General features: G+C 42.8%; 1 non-coding gene across 1 annotated transcript; it reads left to right on the top strand.

Annotated features, from left to right (window-relative positions):
* Positions 1-1,195: 1,195 nt before the first annotated feature.
* TRNAS-UGA lies at positions 1,196-1,277 on the top strand. Its single transcript has one exon. It is a non-coding gene; the product is annotated as a tRNA-Ser (tRNA).
* Positions 1,278-10,398: the final 9,121 nt, after the last annotated feature.

Below are 10,398 nucleotides of genomic sequence, written 5' to 3'. Positions count from 1 at the left end.
CCCAAATGAATGAGAACATACACTGTTTGTCCTTCTCCGACTGATTTACTTCACTCAGCAAAATACCCTCCAGTTCCATCCACATTGAAGCAAATGGTGGGTATTTGTCGTTTCTAATGGCTGAGTAATATTCCATTGTATACATAGACCACATCTACCTGATTTCACACTGGGAGATTAGATGGTGAAGTTTCTTTCCAGGAACAGTTTTAGAATTGTAAAAGTTTGAATTTAAAAAGAAAATTAGAAATTTTGTGAAGGTTCCTTTTTTTTTTTTTTTTTTTAATCCAAATCGTGCATCAACAGCTAGAACTAGCAGGGGGGAGGTGGGGGTGGGGGAGGTGAGGGGTGGGGGCGGTGGGCGAGGTGAGGGGTGGGAGGGATGGATGGGAGGGTCCGCGCGCGGGGAAGCAGCTGCGCATGCGCCCCGGAGCCCGCCGCGCTGAGCCCGTCTCCCGAGTCGTAGTCCGGTCCCGCAGGTTCTGAGAACGTTAACAGAGTTAACTCAAAAATAGGATCTAGCGCTTGCAAGGGAGAAAACTCGTGGTATTTAAAGGTAGAAAGCAGACCTAATACGCAGAACTTGATTCTCAAACCACGTGCAAGGCTCCTCAATACTTGAGAGAGCGGAGACCACACCTAGAGCCCGATTTCTCGCCGCAGGGCTCAGCAGGAAAAGGGCCCTCGGGGGAAGAACGGAAGAGGACCGCTCGGGAGGGGCTCGGGCAGCAGAAGCCCAGACGGCGGCCCGACCCCTCGCGTCTCCCTCCCCTGCGCACAAAGACGAGGGCTCAAGGCCACCCCCACGGAAAGGCGGAAATTTTCCAGAGCGCAGGCCCGCAGCACTGAATAGGATAGGTCTTTGTTTCACGGCTAATCTCCATTACCTAACGAGGAAGTGGGAGGGCAAAACCAGGTCAGCCACCACTAGGCAAGCAACTTTGCGATTTTCGGAGCTCAGCGAAGGGAAGAAAGGTTTCCCAGACCTTCTACTTAGAGGAGTTTACTTAAACTACTTAAGGGAGTTTCTGTTAACTTCTCTGTTCCCACGGTATTCCTCACGCAACTTGAGCGGACGGCCCCTGACGGCTCTGAATCGAGCTGGGGAGTTGGGCGGCTCCGCCCTTTGGTGGCCGTGGCGCGCCTGCGCGCACGCATTGCACTAAAGTGTCTCTGCGTTGCCCTCGTCTCCGTGGCAGCGATGGCCGAGTGGTTAAGGCGTTGGACTTGAAATCCAATGGGGTCTCCCCGCGCAGGTTCGAACCCTGCTCGCTGCGGAAGCGGGTGGCTTCTCTTTTCCTTTTTCAATATATGCTATTAAGTAATAGTCCTTGCTCTAACTGCTGCATTCCCTTCCTGCTGGCTTAATGGCTCACCTACAGAGACGTTTAATATGTTAAAGAAAAAAAAAAAGAGAGCCATTAAATGTGAGTGCTGCAAAGGTACACAGTTTACGCTAAAGGAAAAAACAAAAATCCTCCTTCGTCCTAACTGGCAAGGTGATGGTTTTAGAATTCTGTTCCTCAATGTGAAAAAAAAAAAAAGTTGGCAAAATGAAAATAAATACTGGCGCAATTTTTGTAGCTATCACAGCCCAAACAAGCTATCATATTAAAACTGATAGCAAATGAGGGGATGGGTTAAAAAGATGATGAGCACAGGGTGATGTATGGAAGTGTTGAATCACTGTATTGTACACCTGAAACAAAACACTGTATGTGGACTATATTGGAATTAAAATAAAAACTTTTAAAAATTTAAAAAAACAAACCTGATGCCAAGGCTAAAGCTACTTCTTCTACAATGCCAGAATCAACATCAACAGTTCCCCCCACTGTATCCAAAAGTGGTAGGAAGATGGGAAATAAGAATGTTTAAAAGTTTGACTTCTAAAGCATGACAGATACATCCACAGAATGGAACACTGCATGTGGCCACTAAAATGACAGTGATGACCAGAAAAGACCTTCTCAGTTTTGCCAAATGCAAAATGTTGCAAAGACTGGAAAACAATATATAAAATCACATTTTTGTAAAACTATAGAATCATTTTTGTGGAATGAATGGGAGAAAAGACTGAATGGTGGCTGGAAAGAAATAATCAAAATGTTAGCATTAGATATCTCTGGGTAGTGGAATCTGGGAAGATTTTAATATTTTTAACAGATACATTTTTGCTTAACTGAGTTTTCTAAAATTTTTATTTTGACTGAGTGTTTTTTAATAATAAAAGAATGTAGGAGGTTAGTCTTTGAGACTGTACACATCCCCTTCCTGCTCCTTTTCACCCACTTTCACAATCTCCCTCCCACTCCAGGCTTTCCAGGTGCTGTTATGGAGTTCCCTAACATCTCAATGCTGGGGATAGTTTTCTGTGGTGCCTGAAGGAGATTCCACACACCTTGCCCCCATCCCATGTGACACCTGGCTGAACATATACACTTACCATATCCACATCTTCAATCCATCCTCTCTGCCCAATCCTACCTCTTCTGGCCCCCTCATCGAAGTCACTTCTTAATGGCTATATTGGCTTCCTAGCTGGTCTCCTTCCCTCTTTCAGTCAGGATCACATTTCAGCTGCAAATAACAGAAAATCCAACTCTAGTGACTTAAAAACACACAGGGCGTGTCTCAAGAAATCAGGAAGTAGGCAAGTCTCAGATGAAAGAGGGAACAACGCTCTTTCTATCATCTTGTTCTGCCATTTTAATGCATAGGCCTGGTCCCCTGCTTGTTGTCTCTTCACCCTAAGATGGTTGCTATATCTCCAGAGCTCACATCTGTTCAGCTAGGAAAGGAAGAGACAAGAACCCTCAGTTTGTGTCTCGTTTACTTGAACTGTGTAACATGGCTGTCACTAGCTACAAGGAACTCTAGCTGAGTATAGAGCTACCCAAATCAAAATTGGAATTTTCAGAGGTAAGGAAGAAACATGGATACTGAGTGGATAACTAACTGAATCTGCCACACCCACACCCCTCTAACAGGGAAGTCAAACATGTAGGCATAAAGCCTTCAAAACAAGTCCCCCTCTCTGCCTTCCCAGCCCCCTTCCCTGTCTCCCTTCTCCTTTTGAGTTATTAGCAGGCCTCGCAGCACTGCATGCTAGGTCATGCCTTTGAACCTTTCTACATATTCACAGACAAGTACCTGGGATATTTTTCTCTTGCCTTCATCCTTCTCCCCTCATTAGGAAAATAGGGCCGCCCATCATTTGAACTCCCTTTCTAGTTAGAGGACTTTCTCTCTTTTTGAATCTAGGTATGAGGCTCCTGCCCCATCATAGAAGCTGAAAAAACCACATATTTACTTTTCAGGATTCCCTCGGAGCTAGGGAGGCAGACAATCAGATGTGCCCACCTGCAACTTTCAACCAGAGACCAGAGTCATTAATGCAAAGAAGCAGGGAGGGTGAGGATCCAACCTGGTGATAAGCAGAGGCCTTGGTGGCAACCACAACAGCCGCAGGGCCAAGGTTACAATTGGTTCAGCATCAGTGACACTACTGTCTATACCAGACTTGTTTTTTGGTGTCATTCTTTTTTTTTTTTTTTTTATGATAGTCACAGAGAGAGAGAGAGAGAGAGAGAGAGAGAGAGAATGGCAGAGACACAGGCAGAGGGAGAAGCAGGCTCCATGCACCGGGAACCCGATGTGGGATTCAATCCCGGGTCTCCAGGATCGCGCCCTGGGCCAAAGGCAGGCGCCAAACCGCTGCGCCACCCAGGGATCCCCTTGTGGTGTCATTCTGAAATGATCTTGGACTGTGCCTTACTCCTCTCCCATTCTCCAAAAGTAGCTTTGCAGCCTCCCTGGTAATTCTATGAACTATTCAAAATCCTTACAGTAAGTTTTCTGCTTAAATCAGCCCCGCGCTACCCCCCCCCCCAAACAGCAGATATATCTTCCCTCCTCACCCCACCATCACCTGATAGAAATTCATGTTTTCTCTTCAAGTATCATCTTGGGGGTAAAGCATTCCTGCAATCCCCCAGGCTGACTAATAAGACCCTTTTATATTCTCCTATTCCCTATTATAGCAAAGACCATGTTGAAATATTTCTGTCTGGTTGCCTGTCTCCCCACTAAGTGCTATTTCCCTGCAAATATATAAAGGGGTCGTGTCTCTCATCTTCATAGCCTGCCTGGCACAGAAAAGACACTCAATAAATTTGGGATGAAGAGCTAAATAAATATTCAGGTTAAGCACACAAAACCACCCTCTGCCCTAAGAATCTCCCAGAAAAGGGGATGGAGGAGGGCAACAGCCATTTTCCTCTTGAGAGACATTAATCTTTGTCTATGAGTTAATATATAGTATCCTCCTCTCAGAAAATTTTTAAGAGAAGAGAGAACAGAACCCCAACAATGGGGGCACCTGGGTGGCTCAGCAGTTGAGCGTCTGCCTTTGGCTCAGGTCCTGATCCTGAGGCCTGGCCATCAAGTCCCACATCAAGCTCCCCGCGGTGAACCTGCTTCTCCCTCTGCCTTATGTCTCTGCCTTATGTCTCTGCCTCTCTTTCTGTGTCTCTCATGAATAGATAATAAAATATTTAAAAAACAGTATATCCCTACTTGCCTTCCCTTTTCTTATTTTTGCCTCACCTTCTTTTACTTTTTCTTCCATTCCCTTGTCTTCTAGCACTAAAAGGGCAGATTTGAGCCAGGAAGCAAAAGCACCTGCACCACCTTCCTCTCCATGGGTCAACTCCCATGCCCATTTCCCTGAGAGTGGTTCACTTTCACTCTGGCCTCCATATAACCTGATCTTAGCTCTCTCCATGACAGAGAATCATAGAGAGGAAAATCCATGGCGGATTTTAGAGGGGAGATGTGGAAGAGGTTCTGCAGTGCATTCCTCAGAGGAAGGACACTACTTTGACTCCTCTTTTCCATGTTTCTCTTCTCCCGAGTCCTCTAATCCCCTCACATTCCTGTGTGTCCCCTGGAGCCTGCTTTCTCCAATCCAACTTTACAAGATGCATGATCCTGAAATTGCCCCTCCAGATCTCAACTTTTTCACTTTTTTATGTCACAGAGCAATTCTCTGTGCATTGGCATCAGTGTGCCCAGCCATCAAAGCCTCCCCTTAGAAGGCAGAGGAGGTTATAAATATGACACCAAAGTCTCCTTTTTCTCTAAATGTTTCTCTACTCACTTGTATAAATAAAAGATAAATCCTGCAACTTCCCAGAATCCAAAGGTTTTAAGTGTAAATAGACTAAGGTGAATTTTTTCAAATGTAGAACTCATAATCATTCCTTCCCTTCTAAATCCAAGTCCTTCTCCATATTCTTCACCCAGTTTGTGGCATCTCCAGCCATGGAGCTGGACACACCCACTTGGACTCACCCTGATACTCCCTATTCTTCACCACATTTCCTATCCAACTCAAATGCCAGTAAGTTTGCCCAGAGTATACTCAGAATCCACTTTGTTCCAAATCTACCTCTATCACCCAGTCTAAATCAAATGACCTCCCCCACTCCTTCCACTACTTCTCAGTCTCTTGTCTTCCATTCTTCCTCCCTTTCAATCTGTTGTCCATTAAATTTTTTTTTCTTTAAAATGCACATTTGATCTTATAACCCGCCTCCTGAAAACCCTTCTGGGGATTCCCATGTGCTCTTAACACAGACTAAAATCCTTAGCATGAATCCATGTCTTCCAGTGATCCAACCAGCACACCTATTAGGTATCTCCCATTCGTTCTCTAGCCAAATGTATTGTCCTTTCTTTTAGTTCCTTGAAGAAACCAAACTTTTTCTCAGCTTAGGACTTTAACACATGTTCCAATGCCATCCTCCCCTTTAAATTGGTCAGGTCCCTTTCTTATATGATTCCATACCATTTTATTCTTTTTTTTTTTTCCAAAGTCTCCTTGGAGGGGCAACACTTACCATACTATGTATTACATTAGTATGAATATTTGCTTGGTTTCTCCTTGCGTGTGAACATGTGTATGGGGTGTATTGTGTATGTGCATTTAACCACTAGATCTCCTTATTTTGTATTTAATGAGCCCTCAATAAATAATTTTGTTGAACAAATTTTGTGTCTGGGAAAGTCAGAGAGCAAGAGGTCTCAGAATACCTGAAGTACTGGGAAATAGAGTCTCTAGTGAGGGTGGATAGACTCTGCTTTCCTTCAACTTTGGGAGATGAATCAAAACTGTGCCTGAAGAGATTTGTGCTCTGACTGCATAGATCAGTGGGAATATTGCAGCTAAGCCACCTGATATATTGCAGTACTGTTTAGTGTGATTTATGAAGCTGTTATTTTGTTTTAACACATCATGTTCATTGTAAAGGAATTTCATCCCCAGAGGTTTCATTAATGGAGGCATTGTTGTGTAGTGAGGCAGTGGAAAAGGGATTGAGAGATACGGCTGGCATAGGACAGGTATAAAGCTTGTATTCCAAGTCCCTCTGGTTTTGACAAGCCCTCCACGCCCACTTTTGGAGGTCTTGCTCTCCAGTGTTCCATGTTCCCAAGAACACCTACTCTTGGGCCCTCTCTACATACTAGAATACAAACAACTAGTAGAGATAGCTAACCCTAGCCCCTGCAGAGTTAAAGAGATGGAAGTTTCAATACTGGAATTTTCAGATGACATGTTCTATTTGAAGCACTGATGGGGGAAAAAAAAAAAAAAAAACTTAGGAGCTTTCAGCTCTAATTCTAAAGACTAGATTCCTTCCCAACCTACACAAAATTGATCAGTCAGGTTCACCCAAGCTAATAGATTGGATGTCATGGGAAGTGAGTTATTTCCATTTCCTCTCCACTCTCCCTGACATCTACTGATCTGTGTTAGGTCTGGGGACACACTTTCAGAGATTGGACTCTGAGACCTAAGGATGGGATGTGATAGACTTAGATTTACCTTCACTGCTTTTTCTGGCACTGGGCTGCCTCAGGAGGCATGAGAGAGTAAGGCCAGGTCTCCTTTGACATCTCTAGGCCATTCAGAAGACTCCAGTGACAGAGAACATCGCCCATGGGCTTTATGCTCTTTATACTCTCTGCTGCTTGGATAGAGAAGAGTGAGGGTTGGTAAGTTCACACAGGTACTGAGTTAGGCCACAGCCTTCACCTGGTTAACTCATAAGTCCCCTGGTCCCATTCCAGAGTCCTTTGTTCCTGCACACCACATTTGTCCCCAAAGACTTTTAGGAAATATCCCAAACATATTCATCTAAGGCAAGATTCTCAGAATATTTGTCCAGTGAGGGAACTTTAGACACAATTTACCTGACAGCACAAGTCATTCCAAGAGATGAGAATATACAGTGTCCATATAAAAGGTACTTATCTCCCAGATGTTAAGACACATACATTAGTGGAGACACTTCACGCCATTTTCTGAGCTCCAACCATAGGCCAGGCACTGTGATAAGTGCTTGACATACATTATCTCACTTAACTCTTAAAACAGGTCACAGCTAGTGTACTGCTGAGGAGCGGAAGATGAGATCTCAGGCTGTTACTTAACTTCCTCTTTACCCAGAGCAGGTCCTTCATAAAGATATTTGGGATTATCCTGAGGGAGCCACTGGACAGAAATAAAAGAGGCTATTTAATTCATGTTACTGGAGTGGAACTTTCTATGCTTTATTGCCTCTCTGAGCTGGACTGTCTCTCTGAACTGAGCAAGTTCCCTGGGAGTTGATGTACAAAGCTGCCCAGAGCTGGCTCTGGCCAGGGACATGTTCAGGACTTTATGAGGCCCTTCTCTCGGAGGCTTGGGGTTACTTTGACATTCTCTCCTAGCGGGGCTTTATGCCTTTTATAGTTCATTATCGGTTTTACAAATATCATTTCCCAGCCTGTGTTACATTCCTTCTTCCAACTCCAGTTCATCCCAATTTTTTTTAAGATTTTATTTATTTATTTATGAGAGACACAGAGACACACAGAGAGAGGCAGAGACATAGGCAGAGGGAGAAGCAGGCTCCCTACAGGGAGCCCAATGCAGGACTTGATCCCAGGACCCCGGGATCACACCTGGTGCCAAAGGCAGATGCTCAACCACTGAGCTCAACCAGGTGCCCCATCCCAATTTTTAATTACATCATATTAATTTGCCTCCTGAACAGGTAATATATTTTCATGATTCAAAATCACAATGACTCCCTCCTCCCCCTGTCCTCCTGCCATCAACGTCTGGTGCACCACCAATTACCAGTTTCTCATCATTTATTTCTATGCCTTCTTTATGTACATGCGAGAATATACATAGCTTTTATACACACGTTAGCATACTATACAAAATGTTCTGAACCTTCCTTTGTTATTTTAAAATATATCCTGAACATCTTTCTGTATAAAGGTCTTTCTCATTAAAAATGGCCTCTGCTAACTGAAATGCCCTCAGCAGCTAGAGCTCACTGCCTCAGAATAAAAAGACTATGACTTATTTAACCAAATCCCTATTTATGATAATTAAAATTATTTCCAATCTTTTGATTTTACGGGGAAAAAATGTTTCAAAGAAAATCTTGTATCCATGACATTTTCTAAAGCAGGGATCTTAGTCCCAGTCATCTACCGTCATGCAGAATTGAGAGAAAGGAGTCAGGCCTTTTGTGCAGGTATCAGGAATTGGGCACAAGAAATCACAGTGGTCAACCACTGTGATCACTAAAAACATAGGCTAACCTCAATAAAACTGAAAAGGATAATAAATAAAAGTATAGTACAAACAAATGCCCTAGAAAGAAAAAAGAAGCTCTCCTCTCTGCTAATCTATTCTATTTCCAGGAAAAAGGAAGGGGCAAAAGTGAAAGCGCTCATTGACCTTGTATCATCTCAAATGAGTGAGTACTTGGAAACTCTTTTCTTCCTCTTCCTGTCTCCTCTCTCTGTCCTTATCTCCATATTCTAGAAACTACTGGACTTCATAGAATTTTTATTAACAGTTCAAGATGCTTCAGTAATAATTCCTGTGACCACAGCCTTTGCTTACTCAAATGCTCTTAGGGTGTAGAATTCACTGCCTTTGGCCATAAAAAAGGGCAGCAAAGTCTGGATTACAAGGAATGCAGGTCTGGAAACTTCGCTGCATAATGACAAAGGTTACTTATAAGGAAAGAGAATGATGGGAGGTCCATGGGACCCACTGTCAGTTAGTTACTGCTTCTACTTGCCAAACCCTTCGGAGTGATATGTATGACTTGGATTTTTTCAGTACTTACGTTAATATGGCACAGTCCCAACGCCTTTGCAAGACTGACTTGAGGGTGGATTCTTGTTAGAAATGAATTTATTTCTAAAATTCAGGCAAAGAGGTTCACAGACACTCTTATCTATTACTTTCCTTGTTCTTCTTTTTGCCATGAAAATTAGACAATATATCGTTCAGATCTACTTGTGACAATTTGATTTTCATTTACATTCATTCAGGCTTGAAAAATGACCGCTGCTCAGGCAGATTGATGCTTCCTGAGCCATTCTTTTCTAACATATATTAATATATCAATACCACCTTCACATAGGATGTCTTTCTAAATTATTCTTTGTTTTCCCCCCAATGCTTTTTAAGCTTCATTTAAAAACAAAAGCAAAAACAAAATTCCTCTAACCATTTTTCTCAAGATTGTCTCTATAAAACATCCAGCTTGCTGCTGATGAGGCCATATCTTCATATTTCAATTTTTTAGTCGCTCTTTTTTTTATTATCTATTATTATTATTACTATAGCATTTGAGAATTTCTCATGGTGGGGGGGGATGTTTGGCCACTGGAAAAATAGAGATTCTCATCTTTCCAGCTTAAACCCACCACACAGCTGTAACATTTCCTAGTTATGACCCTTATGCAATGTCAGATTCCGGTGAGCACTAGAAGTGACTACTTTATAAAAATAATAAAAGTATCAAAACACTGGGATCTGTTTTAAAATGTAGGTTTTATGCTTCTATCTCATGAAAGAAGATGCCAATTGAAAGATGCTTTCCCCAATAAAAAATAAATAAAGAAAGAATCTTTGAAAAAAAAGAAAGAAGAAAGAAGAAAGAAAGATGCTTTCCATGGTGTTCTTTCTTTAAGTATATGGCATTTCCCCTATGATTCAACATATGCATATGAAAATGCTTCCAAATGGGCACCTGCACCCCAATGTTCATAGCAGCAATGTTCACAATAGCCAAACTGTAGAAGGAGCCGAGATGTCCATCAACATAAAAATGGATAAATAAGATGTGGTGGACCATTTGCTTTGACGTGGATGGAACTGGAGGGTATTATGCTGAGTGAAATAAGTCAATCGGAGAGGGACAAACACTATATGGTCTCATTCATTTGGGGAATATAAAAAATAGTGAAAGGGAATAAAGGGGAAAGGAGAAAAAATGAGCGGGAAATATCAGGGAGGGAGACAGAACATGAGAGACT

This window comes from Vulpes lagopus, chromosome 3 (assembly GCF_018345385.1).
Source record: "Vulpes lagopus strain Blue_001 chromosome 3, ASM1834538v1, whole genome shotgun sequence".
Classification (NCBI taxonomy): domain Eukaryota; kingdom Metazoa; phylum Chordata; class Mammalia; order Carnivora; family Canidae; genus Vulpes; species Vulpes lagopus.
Note: the sequence above shows the minus strand (reverse complement) of the source record. Positions and strands in the feature narration are given on the sequence as shown.